At 40.5% G+C, this 5,819-nt stretch overlaps 1 long non-coding RNA gene across 1 annotated transcript; it reads left to right on the top strand.

Annotated features, from left to right (window-relative positions):
* The first annotated feature begins 437 nt into the window (after positions 1-437).
* On the top strand, positions 438-3,988 carry LOC146766758 (uncharacterized). The gene is made up of 2 exons (XR_014957078.1): positions 438-539; positions 2,467-3,988. It is a non-coding gene; the product is annotated as an uncharacterized LOC146766758 (long non-coding RNA).
* The last annotated feature ends 1,831 nt before the right edge of the window (positions 3,989-5,819 follow it).

Raw genomic sequence — 5,819 nt, 5'->3', positions numbered from 1 at the left:
CTTCCCGGGCCCTTCCCGGGCCCTTTCCCGGGCCCTTCCCCGGGCCCTTCCCGGGCCCTTCCCGGGCCCTTCCCGGGCCCTTTCCCGGGCCCTTCCCCGGGCCTTTCCCGGGCCCTTCCCGGGCCCTTCCCGGGCCCTTCCCGGGCCCTTTCCCGGGCCCTTCCCCGGGCCTTTCCCGGGCCCTTCCCGGGCCCTTCCCGGGCCCTTTCCCGGGCCCTTCCCCGGGCCTTTCCCGGGCCCTTCCCCGGGCCTTTCCCGGGCCCTTCCCGGGCCCTTCCCGGGCCCTTCCCGGGCCCTTTCCCGGGCCCTTCCCCGGGCCTTTCCCGGGCCCTTCCCGGGCCCTTCCCGGGCCCTTTCCCGGGCCCTTCCCCGGGCCTTTCCCGGGCCCTTCCCCGGGCCCTTCCCGGGCCTTTCCCGGGCCCTTCCCGGGCCCTTCCCGGGCCCCTCCCGGGCCCTTCCCGCCCTGCAGCCGGGCGGGGAGCGGGGCCCGGCCCGGCCCTCAGAGGAGCCCCGCGGGCCCGTTCGCGGCTCGGCGGAGCGTGAGTAATGGGCGAGCGCTGCGGGTGTGGGTCGGCAACAGCAGGACAAGCCGTTGTCTGTCGAAGTTATATAAACACAAGTTTCACAGGACAGAAATGCGAATGCAAGAGACGGCACCGCTTTCAGTGAAATAGAAATACTGGGTGTGTTCTTTCTTAATCATGTAAGAGGAAATAACACTTCCACATGGTCAAGAAGAGCTGGGATGCTGAACCATTAAAAGCACGGGTACCCAGCTCTGCTCTTCAGCCAGGCACGAGTCTAGCTTCTCATACTATCTTCTGAAATGGGTATTTTTGCCAATAATCAGATATTTTAGTAAAAGCTTTTTCTTTTTAATCACTTTTTAAGATTTTAAAATAGAAGAAATGAGCCTCATTTATGTCTTTTAAAAAATGTAATTACAAAGAAATACAAATACTGGATTTAGGCTCCTGATAAGTACCTTCTGTCCCTTTCTGTGCATGAAGTTGGACACTCTCAGACTCACAATATCACTTGAGAAGCATCAAATTACAATGATGGATAAGTGTGGGACAATGAGAAGCCCAGATCTTAACAGAAAATGCTTCCAATCAGTATTTTGACTTCAGTTTGTTATACATTTACTTGTGTAAATTATGTGTCTGAATTATAATTGGCAAATATTTATACCAGAAATTATTTCTGCTTGTCACTTACATTTAACAGTAGCTGGTTTTTGAAATAAAAATTGGGCTCGTTCTGAGCAGAATGGATCCTGGACCCCACATTCTGCCCTGGCCTAATGCTTCCCTGTACAAGTCTGATGCAGTGGGACATGCTGAGCCCCTGGGACTCTGCCCAAGGGACAAATCTGGTAGAAGTTTGTTCTGCAAGACCATTTGAGTATTTTATGACTTGGCTTTCTCTTTTATTGAGCCTGAATGTCAGAATACTAATTAAGTAGAGCTCAGACTCAAAGAAAATAGATTTTTCTGAATCATGTGTCCTTCAGAGCATTCTCCACAGTAGTTCCCTTTCCCAAAAGGGGCTTCTGAGGAAAGCTATCTGATGAGCTGAAGTTATCTCTGCTGGGACAGTTTCTGACATTTGGCTAGTTGTAGCTTTAAATCTCAGAAGCATTTCTTCCCCACATAACTACGTAGTGCATTTCACTTACAGGTGAAGTTGCAGGAGGGAGAATGAACAGGGCTGAGTCTGGCAGCATATCAGATATTTCCTGGAAGCAGACTACAGAGCCCCACTTAGGCAAGGATAGAATGATCTTGTGACTAGAAGTCCCCTATGATGAAGATAATGGCAGAAGCATTTGAATGTATAACTAATTTATGACAAGGCAAAATCTATAATCAAATTAATGTTTGTCTGTGCTTTCCTGGCCCATATCCTGTAAGTTCTACATCAGCTGCATTATTTGATTTTGTGGGACTGTTACATAGGTATTTCTTCTCTATGTATTTTTATATGAAAACTGATCGTTGATCTTGAGACACATCTCAACTGTCCTGTTCTCTGATGACACAATCAAAAAAAAATCAATGTTTTCCTTTAAAGGGGAAAAAGGAGTGAAGGTTTACTAAACATGAAAAAGGAAAGTAACTTTTTTTTTGCCATTTACAGAGCACAAATAAAAATTAATGTCTGCAGTTCACAGGTCTAAGGAAGTACAGTGACTCAGCATTTAACTTACACAAAGGATTTATTATTTTCTGTCATACAGAAATCAATTAAGAACCTTCAGTATGTAGCATAGGAAAGAAGGGTCGTGAGACTATGCAACCATACAGATATTCCTGAAACAGAACACTATGTTGACAAGAATTTTTTTTTTTCAAAATAGGATTACTTAGGCCCCAGCTCGTTATCTAGATGTGGAAAGCAAGCGGGTGGGAAACATGCAAGCATTCTGTTTGAGAGCTTAACACCCTCCCCTTCCCTCCACAGGATTGAGTGGTCAAAATATTCCAGGACCATAAAGCCATGGACTACAGGTAAAGACTTTCTTTATCTGCATCCCATTATACATAGATTAATCTTGGTTGCTAGAACATGACAATCCAGAAAATAGAGATTGAAGGGTTTTTTTTCTCTACAGATACAGGAGGAGATTTTGTCATAGGCAGGAAGTTTGACTTAGAGGTGGGTCTCTTGTTTGTGGATATTGCCTCAATTTATGAAAGTCACAAAAAGCTTTTTCACTACCTACACTGAATCTGACATGTACACAGAGTTTGTCCTATCTATACTGATCTTAAGCACACTGATGATAAGTCTACTGGCAGGATGTCACGCCACACTCAAAAGAGGGTTATTAAAAAGAGTAAAGAATGAAAATTATTTAATTAAGCACAACTGTAAGAAAATGGCAAGAATTCCTACTTTAAGGATTGCATAGGTGAGGATATTGTAGGTTAAAGTAAGTTGGTGAGATCAGTTTCAAAAATGTTTTATACATTTAAGGTACATGGGCCAAAATTTTTACTTCAGTAACTAGTCTTTCTGTCTAGATGCATAAATAACGTGATCTTTATAAATGTGCATGTGATACCACTAACTTCAGTAGGAGCTGAGAAAGAGTAGTCACTGTCACTTGAGTGCATAAATACAAAGTATGATGGACTACCTGGGTAATTGGACTGAGTCCCAAATTTGTGCATGTGAACCTCTGTTCAGGTTCACCAGAATACACACTAGTCCAGTTAACAGTCATGATCTCTAAGTATACAAACCCTATTTTGACCATTAGTGTCCTTGTTAAATGTATCTAGTTACTGAGTTATAGTCAGAAGACATGTATTCATATTTTACAGTGCAAAACTTCTGTTGCATGTAATGCAAAAAGTTAGGTTCTTAGGACTTTGATTTCTCTAACTGGACAGTCTTCTGAGCAGTCATTTAAGGAGAACAAGGAAGGAATTTAATGGAATTCCTTTATTAATTATTTCATGCTTTAACTGCATCTAAATGGTTCATCAGGATTAGAACCGCATTAAGTTGAGTACTGTATAAAAACACAAGTATGCACAGTGCCTGCCCCCAGTGTCAGCTCCATTACCCCCTCTGAAAAGAAAATGTTAAGCTGAAAGCTAATCTGCAGATGTGGCTGTGGATTCACTTCTGTATTTGCAGAACTGTGGCTTAATGGAATGTACAGTGCAGATTGCAAAGAGAAGTATGAAAGGAAGGTCAAATGCAAGAAATAGGTGTGTGTGCATGCCTGCTCTGTATAGCTTCTTCTGGTTTTAGTTACCAAATGTAAAAAACCCAAAGAAATTACCAAACTCGCTATTTTTCCCCAGTTGATATCCAGTTTTTAGATAAATCACTTTTCTCTGTTACAGGTTTAGTTTATTTAAACACACAGTAGTTGTCAATAGGAAGAAGCAAAGTTTTAAATTAGCTAAAAAAGACATTTGAGTTGTCATTTCTCCAATGTTGAACATTAAATCTTATTTAAAAAAAAAACGCATATAGCTTTTGTTCAAGAGAGAAAGATGAAAATCAGTATGGATTTTCTGTAAGAGATGAAAGCTTCTAATTATATTTGATATCAGATCTAAAAGCCCATTTCCAGAGAATCATCTGTTGTAATAAAGCTGCAATACTTCTCATTTTATCTTTTGTCCTCAGTTCCTATGTAGTCCTGGCAAGAATGTCATCCATCAATGTACAAATGTTAAATCACCGCAGTCATAAAATATTAAAAGAATGCATACAGTTATGACTCCTAAATTGAAGTCTTTCTAGCTGTAATTTGTCATACCTACAATTGTACAATGTTATTAGTAGAATAAAACTAGAAAACTATGAAATATATATATTGGAAAAATAGCATTTCTAGTACATGCATTAATATAGACAAGGCCTGACCTCATTCAGCTGAGGTCAACGAGAGGATTTTTTTGACATTAGTGAAAGCAAAATAATGAATTCCTAAATATCTTGGTTCTCAGCAACAGATGAACAACATAAGAGCAGTTCTTAATTCCTTCATGCAAAGGTTTAGGTTTTCTGGAGCAAAGTAGAATGAGCATGCTACTTATTATTTTCCAGATGGCAATAATATATATTGAAATATAGTGTCCTACAGTACGTACCTAAAACAGGTATGTGATTTTTTTTTAACATATTCCCTGAAACAAACTGATAGACAATGCCAGGGGAACACAGCCTAGGGGACAGTCTTTGTGAGAAACATGGGAATTTCTCTACCCCTAGTTCTTCTGAAAAAATAATAAAAATTGCCATCTCAAAAATTGAGTATAATTTTGAAATAATTATAAAACCTTAAAAAGTACAGAATAAGATTATTAAACATGTACACTTCAGTAATGTATCACCCAGAATTTAAAAATATTGCAAGCTAGCAGTAGTCAATTATTTCTTACACTCAATTATTTTCTAATGACACACAAAGTAGTTTTATTATAATGAGAATAGTTTAATCTCAAATATCTCTTTCCCATGAGCACTGTGTTTCTGCCTGCTAACTTTATTATTATTTTATATGCTATGGATGCTGATGAGGCCCTAAGAACCCCATCTAACTTTGAAGTTACCCCTATTTTAGTAGGAGGTTGGACTAAAGACCTTTAGAGGTCAGTTCATGCCTACATTTTCCTGTATTGCTATGATTTTCTGTAATTCTTTGATTCTGGAGGGAGCTTTTCTAAAGGAAAAACTTAAGCATTTATGAAGTGCCCTTTCCAATACCCTGTACCACAAAAGCAGATGTCTGGGTTTTTTATGCACTTATCTGATCAGTTGTAGCAGTCCAGACTGCCTGCTGATCTCATTTCATGCTTACTTATCTCTTCTGATCTTCACTGGATGTCTGTCTCTGCATTTCTTTTGCTACACTACATAAACATGGTAAAATCTCATGCATTGAAAAAAGCAAACCAAAATATATTGTTAACTGATCTGATTTTCTAACTGTTGTTTCTCTCTTAGTGGTTAGGCTTAGTTTCCTTCCTGCAGTTCTGTCAGGCTCTACCAAATTGCTGTCTGTTGCCTTTGACTCTGTGGGCCAATCTCTCATTTTGACCATAGTCCCTAGGAACACTTTCCTGATCAACCTCAAATCTGGTATTTTATACTCCTTTGCCTTGTGGGCTATGTTCAGTGAAGCCAGTGGTGAAGTTTTCCTTAAGTCCTCTCATCCTCATTTGACTCTTGCCTCCATATTTTTATTTCCTTTGCTTCCCTAATTTATTTTTAATAGATTATTTGGAAGAACTTCCCCCTTCCTCACTTCCTTGTACAGTTCCAAGCATCTGGCCTTCCCTTTTCTGTCT

The sequence above is a fragment of the Lonchura striata genome, chromosome 8, assembly GCF_050655825.1.
Source record: "Lonchura striata isolate lonStrDom1 chromosome 8, ASM5065582v1, whole genome shotgun sequence".
In the NCBI taxonomy this organism is placed as follows: domain Eukaryota; kingdom Metazoa; phylum Chordata; class Aves; order Passeriformes; family Estrildidae; genus Lonchura; species Lonchura striata.
Note: the sequence above shows the minus strand (reverse complement) of the source record. Positions and strands in the feature narration are given on the sequence as shown.